Consider the following 12322-nt stretch of genomic DNA (forward strand, 5'->3'; position numbering starts at 1 on the left):
TAAAAATGCGCATTACGACTTCACTCTCTCATTTTAGAGAGGGATATGGGGATAGAAAGTCACCAAAAACTTTCTCGCTTTGTTCCTTCCGAAACAGGTCAAGCAGAACCCTCTCCAAAAAGGACTTTTTTATTTTCTTTAAATCTCTAATTTAAGATACTTAATTTTTCATCCAGAACATGTCAAACCCCGAAATGTATATGTAAATGTACTTAATTAATCAAAACACTTAAATTTAAGTATTGTACATTATATAAACGTGAAACTGACACGTATCAGCATTAAAAACTAAATAATTATATAACCCGTTAAGCTTTTAAATTAATTAAGATTTATATAAATAAATAAATAAATATGTAAAAGGTTTGGTCTCTTAGATCCGGTTTTTTTTTTAAGTAAAAAATTTCCCATACGCGTCTTGATTGTTCGTTGCATTGACCCACAAATTGAGTATTAATCGCTATCGGGTTAAGTTCATAATATTAGATATAACGCTGCAAGTCATTTTGTCAAATTATGACAACAAAATTATAAAATAGTTTTATGTCCATAATAAGCAACCTTTCTATAAAACCAGGGATAGATTTAATTTTAGAAATAGGAATGGAGAGCAGAGTAATCTGGGCGCGCGTCAAAGTCCCGGACCCCCTTCCACGGGACGGAGAGGTATGAAAGAAGAGGCGGGGGGTTATAGCGACAGAGGTTAAATCGGAATTACGTGTTTTTCGCCGTCCCCGTCAGCAACGTCATCAAAACGTAGTTTAAGTGAGCCAATAAAATAATTTACTCTTCGTTACGTGTTGGAGGGAGGGCTCTATACTGAGTGGTCTATGAGTCGGACTGAAGTAAATACCAACCGTTCTCCATTCCTACTTCTCAAATTAAATCTATCCCTGATAAAACTGAGTCCACCGCTGCCCTAACAGAAAGTAAATTTTAAGTACATATCTTGAAGGATGAAGCCCCATGAAGCGTATCTCAAAGACCGACCTATTGGCCCGCTATCAAAAATACAAAATCTTTACCTTACCACAAACTAAAAGGTCACGGTACGACGAATTTTGGTGTCGTTCTTATGTCTCCTTCTCCCTTGGGTCTCCCTTCTTAAAAAACTAATTAGCGTTTAAATTAATAAAGATATAAAAGACCTTAACTCCCCCTCAATAGCGTTGATAATGTTCCGAACTTCTTATATATATAAAAAGAAAAGAAAGCGAATTTGACCTCTGAACTCTTTTTTTTCTTCTTATCCCCAAAAAGACAAAGCGATATCTCTAATATTATGTTTAAGGAAAAACATATTTTTCATCTGTGATAATATTTTACTTTATTTTTTTTTTTAAAAATGTCAAATGATATATGTGCTAGAAAAAATGTGTATCTATGACATTTTGGTAAAACAATACACTATTGATGGTATGTTTTTGAATTTCCATGGAATGTTTTGTATTATATTTTCTATTTATAACGTAGACATATTACGATTTGAATAATACTTGATATAATTAAGGGGTCATCCCTAAAACACTCTTAAAATTATAACTCGAACTCCCTTAGGGCAATCAATATGGAGATAGAAGTATAGAACATTTTCGACTCAAAATTGATTTCCCAAAGAACATCAGAAAAGTCCTGATGAATTTATCCGTAACCTACCATTAACAAATTCGAAATAAATATTGTTATACCTTACATTTTCTAAATAAATAAATAAATAAAATTCACCTAATAAAAATTATTACTAAAAAATTAATTTATTCATACAAACCCATAAATACCTAAATAAATTCCAAATTAAAACCTAAATGACTAATACCCCCAGCCCAACCCAGTAACAATAACCTACATAAATATAACTAACTAAAATACAATTAAAAACAAAACCAGAGCATTCCAAATTAATTCCCAATAAGAGTAATATAAAGAATGATATTACTATACGGCAGTTAACCATGAACTTGGTAATATATGAACCAATATAATTTTCTTTTTTTTTTAAAAAAACTAAACCATTACCAATATATTCAAGACCAGATTGACGCAATCAAAAATATAATTCAACCCCCCTTAAGTTAACAATATAACTACAAAGTAAAAATTAAACAGCCCGGGCAAATAAAAAATATCTAGTCAGGCGAGCCGGTTAGCAATTAACCCTCAATATCTTATAAGACGCTAAGACAGAAATTCGGGCTGGTTGATTTGGCCCATAAACCTGGAACTAGTAAAATGTGTATCCTAGGCCAAGGTACTCAGCCAGCACAACTACTTTATACAAGAATAACCCCAAATTTGGAGAGACTAAAGAAAAAAAAATAATAAAAAAATAAATTTGAAAGAAAGTGAAAAATTAAAAAATTGGTTTTATTTAAAATGGGTTTTCACGCACGTTGAATGAAGGGGTTGTTTTGTTCAATTGATTTTGATAAATGAAGGGCAAATCACAGCGGCGGATTGACACCGGCCCGTGAAATAACACCATTATTCGCATATCATTTGCATTAATAATTTCTATTTAAATTTCAAGTAGAATAGCAACGTTGTTTGTTACTGGGTTGGCTTTAAATGTAGAAGTTTGATTTATAATAAGAAACGTATAACGTTGTCTGTCTGTTTATAACGCTTCTGTTAGTTAACAGGAGAATTTATCTTAACCATTATTCGCTTACCATTAGCATTAATTATTGCTATTTCGTGTGAAATTGTAACGTTTTTGTGGCTTTAAGGGTAGTTTCATTTATTATAAGACACAGATAACATTGTCTGTCTGTTTATAACGCTTGAGTTAGTTACGGAAATTTATAATAGATGGCGCGTGGTCTTTAATCTTCCTTATACATTTCTACTTCAAAGAATCGTGGGAAATTATAATAAATAAACAAACAAGCGATCACGTGAAAAAAAACTTTCTTTTAACAATCGTAAAACACGTGATGGGAGATTAAAAAAAAAAATTCACGCGGCGGGAGTTCAAAAGGGAAAAATAATATTGATTCCCAATATCTTAAGATTAAAATTCAAATAGTTTAAAGATATCTAAAAAAATTGTTGTTTTGTCGCAAATATAAGGGTCTAAAACCGATATATTGTCATAAACAATAATCTATGGAACCTTTAATTCTTGTTGTTACCATATTGGATAAAAATAGCATCAAAATAATAATAATTTCAATCATCATCTTACAGCTTTACCTTTTGATCCCCTGAAATTATCTCATTACCTCATCAAAACCACCAGATTATTTAATTAATCCCGCCTTTTTTAATTAGCTTCAGCTGTAAGCTTGATTAAAAAAATATATATTTTTTCTCCCCTCCTACCCATGATCCTTTTCAGGATTACTAAATCCAATCAAATCCAAGCGCAAATCCTTTACAGGGCAAGAAGTTACAATTTGCCATGTTGACGATTTATACGCCTGATATCAAGAGACAATCTACACGGAGTAAAGAACGGGGACCATTAATTCCAGAAGAAAAGGAAACTGCACCATAGGGGCGTGGGAAGTCACCTCCTTGGGTTACTTCCCTCGCGCCAATAAGCACCGCAAGAGAGGAGAAATAATTTAAGATGCAGCGGAAATTATGATGGGCGACCTGCGGCATGCACTGAAACTATCCCAGTGTACCTTGCGCACGCCCCTACCCTTCTGTTGGCGATTATTAACTGCTGACGCGTAGCGCCATTGTATTTGTCTGAAAACTAGCTTCCATTTTTAAAACAGAGGGGGGCTTCATATACGATTCAGTACTGTACGACCCTACCTAAACGCTGAGGATGCTGGGAGTTCTTCCGTAGATGGGGAGTACAGTCTGCAACGTTATAGGTATGGGGGGGTTTCCACTTTATCCCTCTCCCCTTCAAGAGTCGGTTGGCTAGCCGCCCTCAGCGGTAGCAGAGGCCGAGTTCTTTACTCTCAAGTTGATCTACTCTTGAAACGCCATCGTAATTGTTAAGGTGATTAATTTGCAAAAGGAGCGTTCGAACCTTGTACAGAAAATATCAGAGTAACCTACAACTAAAAAACAAAGATAATACCAACCCTCACAAGTACGCCTTTGACAACGCTATCAAATTATACTGAACTCATTTTTATTTCATTAATAATAAGCGCATAAAAATAATCCTGGAAGAGAACGGACTTATCCAAAAAAAACTATATATATATATATATATATATATATATATATATATATTTCACGAGAATTTAGTATATAGAAAAGGGAACCAAAAAAATTATTATAATATATTATATAAGATTACATAAAATGTAAGAAGTTACAACTGCAAAGTTTAGAATTGAAAAAATTGAAAGGAAATTTTTTTAGTGAAAGTAATACTAATTAGTAAAAGTATACCGCGCATTTAAAAAAGAAAAAATCGCTGAATAATTGGGCGCTTTTTCGGAAGCGGGTTAAAATAATTAATAACCCAAAACAGAAGGGGGTCGCGCACTCTCTATCTTCAATTATAAAATATGCGCCCCGAAACACTGATTTCCCTAAACTTTAGTTTGAAAACATTCAAACAGGTGATGCGCATTCTTAAGCTACAACCCTTCCTATGGATAATATGAGGGAAAGTGTTGCCAGTCATTTGTGAAGTGTGCAATTCAAAATGCTATCTACATACAACAGACTGAATTAAGCTTGTAGAATTCAGTTCGATTCAGTACTGGATCATTTAGTTCTAAACCTGAATGATGCAGGAGATAAAACTGCAGGCAACCCTGACTTGGCGGTTAAAAGTTAAAGAAAACGTGGGAGGAATTTTCCCTAGCCCCTTTAAAGCGTGCACATTATCAATTAAATTACTTATTCATTCATTGAATTCAAATAATTATAAATTAATTTTAAATACTCATTTATTTAAATAAATAAATAAATAAATAAAAAACACAATGTGTATGACAAAAAGCAAGGCTTAAAATGGACTTTACAACTACGTTGTTGTTAATTCATTACCGCGGGAAGGAGGTTAAGACTAAAACTAAAGAAGTTGAACGCGAGCGAGAGAGCTAAGCCTAACGTTTCCATAATCAGTCTTCAATTAGCAAACCGGGGTGGCACGAAGAATGGAACCAACCGAAAGTTTTATCCGAGTCAATGTGACTTTGCATCGCGATAAAGGCTATATCATTGGTATCATTGGCGTATTTTCTTGTGACATTTGACTTTGGTTGCGGTTAGTAGAAACTTTTAGACTGTAACTAGAGAGATTCGTAGGGATCTAGTCTCCATGGTGAGAAAGTGAAAGTAAAGGGTTCTCGTGCATTACATGCTGCGCGAGCTAAATTCCCGCGCAATTTTTTTTCTTCTTCTTTAATTTTTCTTCCCGTTCATTTAAAGGCGCTTCTACGCTTTCGCCCCCGCCTTTTTTACAGACAACTTAGAATCAGTCACTCTTAAAGTTCAACGCGTACGAAGTTGACCTAGAATTACGTTGCAAAAGAAGTACATAACTTGAAACAAGTTAGTAGTAGTAGTAGTAATGAGAACTAAACACTGCGCGTGACACGTGTTTAACTCATACGAATATTAATTAACCTATGAACTTTCATTTTGGAATCAAAAATATAAGTGTAAAACGCGATATTAATCGAGGATTAATAAACACAGATTTTGCGTAATATTTTTTGAAGTCTTACCTAATGTTACTTAAATTAAAATACAATTTAAAGGAATGCCCCAAGACTTGAATATTATCTTTTTTAATCGAAAAAGCGTATAAAATAATGAATATTATTAATTGGAACCATGTTTTTATCTTCATTATTAAAAGAGATTCACTGCATTTAAGTTTCCGATGGCACTACGCGTTAGACCTCTCCGATAAGCACTGGAGTGTATCCCTATTGGGCGCCTAGTACCACCTGACGTGTTCGTCCAATAGGGGTACTCCCCAGCCAGTGCTTCACGGAGAAACCTAACGCGTAGTGCCATCCATTACGGAAACTTAATTGCTTGTATCTTCTCTAATATTGTAGATAAAAACATGGCTCCAATTAATAATATTCATTATTTTATGCCATGTTTCAATTAAAAAGAAAAAATTCAAGCCCGGTGTATCACTTTAAACATATTTGCATATGAAAACCGTTAACCGTTTGCATCACGCGATATAAATTTGCAAAATAAATAAATAAATAAAAATTAATTAAGCCATGTTTCACTTCACGTTTTGAACTTCAATTCCGACATTATTCGCTACACTGAAATCCTCGCTTGATATATCGTTGTATAAATCCCCTCACGCTTCGTCAAAAAACATGTAAAATTATACTGCATTAGAAATTTGAGTAGCTGACACATTTTTTCCGCGATTTTTCTCTTCGCGACTCTACTTCGCTATATGTCAAGCAAGTAAGCGAGCAAAGCAAAGCTATCTCCTACAGGAATCTTCCCCTACGCTCGTAAGCATAAAGCCTTTCTTAATATATTAGAAAATAATTAAAGAGTATAATATTATTCAATGTCTCAGGTTATCGGATGTCTTGAGCTACATAGCTCGCTCAACGTTTGCTTTTTAAAAAGAGATAGTAGCACTGTATGTTTAATTTCTGGTGATGCTAAAAGATCCTAGAAGGGGGGAAGAGAGTTATGGGGATGAAGCCGTAACCCCCATACCTATAACGTTGCATTCTGTACAACCCCCATCTACAGAACGCCAACGAAGTCTTCCCCTCTTAGTACCACCAAGAAGTGATATCTAGTTTATTAGGGAGAAGATGTCTAAGTGTTCGCGCGCCATAGTCCCAGTCCCCCTTTCAAAATACAAGGGGGGACGTAAAAGGAGGCCGCCCAGCTATTTCGCCTCTCCTCAGTCGGAAAATATGACTGTAATTTTCGTCATTCGCGTCGTCGCGCTGACGTGAGTTTTCAAGAACCAATGAGATGCTGGTTGTAATTTAGAGGCGGCGGGGATTAACTCCGGACCTACTATACGTTTGGACTGGAGATAAAGCTGGAAATGTGGATGAATGAATTTATACCTTCTCCCTAGTAAACTAGATATCACTTCTTGGTACGATAAAAATTTCTAACAAAAAAAGACACAAATTATATACGACTATCCCTTTCTAGAAGAAGAAGATCAAGCTCTGAATTTTTTTTATCGCGCGACGACAAGATTTTTTTTTTTTCTTTTAAAGCATCAGGAAGTGAAATTTTTTTTGTTAAAGGAAGTGAACTATTTCCCAGTTAGGAACTGTTTTGCTATACAACATATTTTCATGGCGGGTACTTGTAAAGCTACTGTACTATAAAGTACTGTACTGTACTATACTAATGTCTCGATCCAAGGCTTAAAAACGCTCGCAAGTTTTTGGAAATTGGAAGTAGCAGTAAACTGGAAAATCCCTACGAAGTATAATTGTTTCGCAGACCTGCTGTTATAAAACTTCACCTGTAACGTTGTACTAGTTTAACATACACATTTGGGAGAAATATGGGGTATTTGGGTTTAATAAACTGCGTTTTTTAATATTAGAACTATATCTTAAATAACCTGACCAATTAAACTACAAATTATACATATTTTAAGTCATTAGCATCATGGCGCTTTCAGACTTGACCTTTCGACATCTATCCCATGATCTAGAGATGTGAAATTACCGTAATTTTTAAAAACGGTAATTTACCCGGTAAATTACCGATAAATTACCGGTAATTTACCGATTGAAATTTAGGGAACACAAAAGTTACCGTTCAGCCGGTAATTTTTGGTAATTTATATTTCCCTGTACTTACAATCCATTACTTTAAACAACGTTTAATTGTGATCACTATCTTGACTGCTTTACACGTATTTGCGGCTTTTGCTACCAAGACGGCAGCCGTGGCCTTTCTAATCTGATTTCTAATTAAAGATTTATTAAAAGACTAATTTGTAGTGCAACTTTGTAAGTACTGGCTAGCGAGTAGCGCCTAGTGAGTCATTTTGAAAGTAAACACAGAAATAATTGATCGTTTAAGTGTAAAATGAAGTTTTAAGGCGTAATAAAAATGTTTGGTAATTTACCACGGTAATTTACCGCCGTAATTTACCGGTAAATTACCATTGTAAAATTACGGTAAGATATAAAACGGTAATTTACGCGGTATTTGGTAAATTACCGGTAATTTACGGACGGTAAATTACCGACTCACATCTCTAATCCCATCCCACCGACAAATTAACTCCCCATGAACTTAGCATAAAAATTTATTGAACTTCACCGTTTTGTTGACCTCGAGGCAAGGGTCAAGGGCCAAGGTATTCATAAAACCCTAATTTCAATTGTAATAAAATTTGAGATTTGACCATGGGTCATTCCCAAATCTCACTAATCTCAAACAGCTTAACCTCATCACAATGACTTTGAATATCTATCAAATGGACTTAACCTTTGACCGGTAATTAGGGTTAAATTATTCATTAAACCCTGACCCTGGTTTAATTGTAAATCCACACACAAAATATATATTTGACCATTGGTCATCCCCAAGTCTATCATTGCAACTTCCCCAATAAATATCATTTTTCGGAAAAAACACTCTAAACCCCCAATTAACATTCCATTATCAAAATGTTCAACAACCAGCGCAGACCTGACTATTTAAATATAATGTTATAATAATACTTATAATTCATACTTAGTGGTATGTATAAATATCCCTTATTATCCACTTTAAAATTGAGCAAATTACACCCAAAAAACCCAACCCCTTCCAAATAAAAAAAAACCGGGGTGCTAAAAATAAAGGTTTCATTAACATGTCGTGAAATTCATAAAAAAATGCGTAACAATTCACTTCGCCCTACATTTGAATCCGATATAAACATTCATAATATTATCATGGGCCTCCGTGGACTAAACATTATTGGACATTATTATTAAAAGAAAAGTCAAAATTAAATTATACCTCAGTCATATTAATATTAAACGTTGTTAAAAAATAATGTAAAACCTCCTTAGCATATTTTATCCAGGGTATACCCTTCACACACTTGATACGCATGGTTGATTACACTAACAACTCTAATATTTAGGCTTAGCGATTAATAAATAAATAAAAAAGAAATCTCTATATACCGGAGATATCCAGTATACCGCTACAATGAACAAATTCACGTACTGTATATTTTCGTGACTGAATTATTATGCAAATTTATTCCTAAACTTTCCATCACCGAACCCCCTTAAATTCATAATAAATAAAAAATAGACTCACGTGATAGTCCATAATAATTGGGTTCAATTCAGTTCCGACGTCGTTATAACTTGTAAAGTTAGGCTTAGCGCCGTAATATCAATGATGCCCAAAAAAGGAAAAATAAGAGAATTAGGTTATATTGTTTACCATGCCTACAAATTCACCTTTGGCCCGAGTTAAATCTTAATTTAACATACCTAAAAACTGACCTTTGACCTGAATTGAATTAAAAGGTAAATTCAAGGCCTATTACACCCCCTCTCTTGAGTCAATTTAACATACCTAAAAACTGCCCTTTGACCTTTGAATTGAATTAACAGGTAAGTTCAAGGCCTATTACACCTGCCCTCTCTTGAATCGATTCACAACATTCCCAAAAAACTGACCCTTGACCCGAATTACCCTTAAATTCTACCTCTATTACATATCACCCCATCCCTCTAGTATATTTCAACGATTAAAACATTAAAATAACCCTTACCTCATATTTAAAAATCAATTAAATCCTAAGCCTCGGTTCACCTAATTTAAAAATCATTCTTGGGTGACCGATACACGATCGAAGTAGCCTTAACCCTTATTGTTTTCATACCCCCCCCCAAATAAAATTTACGTTCTTTGACTTAAAAAAATCTCACCAGTTTCAAGGTCTTTTCATTAAATTTGGTTGGCAGTAAACGGACTTGTTTATTATAAAATCCCAGAAGTGAAAGTTAAAATACCATGCTCGATAATCACACACACAACACAAAAAAGAGAACATTTAAACGCGGTGTGTTCAGCGAGCCTTGAAAAGCCGGTCATCGTGGCAAACCCTCCCTTACAGGTACACTAAAACTTAGGAGGCGGAAATTTCCCTAGAAAATTGTTTCTTTTGTTTAAAAAAAGGTGAATGCAAGATGACATGCGCCACTTTTAATAAGAGACGGCCCCAATAGGAGATACACGTCAAATAAAGGGGATTTTGATTTATGAATAATTACAAATGATTTTTGAATATATTAAAATTTAAAAACCATTTAACATTATAATAATATTCCAGTTTAATTTTTCAATATTATAAACCAAACCGTATTCTTGAATTTGAAAAATATTTTGGCAGCAATGGGGATAATTTAGGGCGATTAAATCAAGTAAGGTGTTTGAAATTAAATTTAAATTTGGTCGCTATGAAATTACCTCAAGGTCTTCTAACTGACCAGTTAGCTTTCTCTCAATAGTCTATTGATTGACTAATCGTCTTGTAACACTGGGGGCAAAGGTCAAACCCTCTTTTAGAATTTAATCACTGGGGCAAAGGTCAAATCATCTTTAAGAATTTATTAATAATAAAAATAATAATAATAAAAGTTACATCTCAGATAAAGTTATCTAAACTTTCTGCCCATCAACATATTGAGCTACTGCACACGAAAAAGTCCGAGGAGTCCGAGGACTGACTTGACCGCAAAAACAAAACACAACAAATAAAAAGTTAAGTAATTTTTTTTTTTTTTTTTGTCGAGTGTCAGTCAAGTCTGGGTTAAAATAACACTAGCTATGAATAAAAATTAAGACCCAAAAATCAACCCTTTCTGTTGGAGATTGAAAGCAAGGAGCCTTCCTAAACTTTATGGATATATACAGGGTGTTTCTGATAAGTCTGCATCCTTAAATTAAGGGGGATGTTCTTTGGGAAATCAATATTAAGTCGAAAATGTAACTTCAATCTCCATTTTGATTGCCACAAGGGACACTGTTTCAAATCGAGTTAAGATTGCATCCAGAGTATTTTACGGATGACCCCTTAAATTTAATTAATTAAGAAACTGATTTAGACAATTATTTATAATTTAATTAAGGGGTCATCCCTAAAACACTCTTGAAAATCATAACTCAAAAACAGTGTCCCTTAGGTCAAACAAACTGGAGATAGAAGTTACATTGATTTCCCAAAGAACATCCCCCTTAATTTATAGCAGAATTATCAGAAACACCCTGTATTTATACACATAAAAACATTAATAAATAAAAAAAAAATAAAATGGCTAAACCAAATCCGGACGCGACTTCTTTTGAAAAGAAGGCGAAAGGGATATAACACAGGAATTAGGTCACGGAATTTTCACTCTAGGAGTCCTGTAGTCACGTGTTACGCATTTTTCCAAGAGATGCCATAGCTTTTACTGTATCTTATATAGCATTCTAGAAGAGTTTAGAGTCTGTATATACATCGTAGGAGGGCGAGGGACTTTTTGTGGAGTCTCAGTCTTGCCTTCCTTCGAATTAAAGGGTGTATGTTGTAGACTATAAAGACCAACGGGGTAAAATACAGGCGCCATAATAGACCATACCATAGACTTAATGGCAACTTATATTGATACCATTTAACGTTGTAGCGTAATCAAAGGTATCTAGTGCTGATACTCTTATCAAACTTAGAAGAAAGTGACAGAATGAATATTAGGGGAGTTAATATGCAGGAAAATGATGACTGACTCTGGTGATATAATGAATGAATGATAAATATCTAATTATCATTAATTTATGGATAGGTAGTTTTAAGTACTTAATGGTTTTTTGGGTGTTTTTTATCACGGTTAGTTTGTAGTGAAGAAAAGGGTTATAAGGATGATATAACGGAGAGAGTACACTTAAGTTAATTTTATTAAATAAAAAAATCTAATTTAGTACTAAACTAATTTAAGTGGTGCACTACCTAGAAGGTACTACTTTGTATTGTTGTAATGCACAATAATTCATAATTCAATTCAATTCAATTCAATTCAATTCAAAATATGGATGGAGTTATTAATTCTGTAAATATAACAGAATAATTAAGTTTCGAATTATAATATTATAAATCATTTGTCGACGCTAAAATCTCAGTTTTAATTCGGGTACAATATAAATATTAATTCAAGGTGTAATAATTAATTTAATGATTAGTAATAAGGGGAAGGGATTTCAAGTATTAATTTTATTTTAATATCAAATAATTAACTGGCCTAAAACTCGCGAGATATATATAGACTAATTAAATTCATAATTAATATTATTATTAAGCGATTTGTATTGACTAAAATCAAAGGAAAAAATTTAAAAATAATTACTATTTAAACACCTCCTTTCATCTACACAATTAGAG

The 12322-nt window shown here is 33.6% G+C and overlaps 1 long non-coding RNA gene across 2 annotated transcripts in view; it reads right to left on the minus strand.

Moving 5' to 3' along the window:
- LOC149676904 (uncharacterized) overlaps positions 1-9300 on the minus strand; it is a 117978-nt gene extending 108678 nt beyond the window's left edge. For both annotated transcript variants that reach the window (XR_016366544.1, XR_016366543.1), the window contains exon 1: positions 9214-9300. This is a non-coding gene — a long non-coding RNA (uncharacterized LOC149676904). The remainder of the gene's footprint in view (positions 1-9213) is intronic.
- Between the last annotated feature and the right edge of the window lie 3022 nt (positions 9301-12322).

The sequence above is a fragment of the Phalangium opilio genome, unplaced genomic scaffold (assembly GCF_054372755.1).
Source record: "Phalangium opilio isolate 3A_F unplaced genomic scaffold, DU_Popi_V2 ptg000045l_1, whole genome shotgun sequence".
NCBI classification, from domain to species: domain Eukaryota; kingdom Metazoa; phylum Arthropoda; class Arachnida; order Opiliones; family Phalangiidae; genus Phalangium; species Phalangium opilio.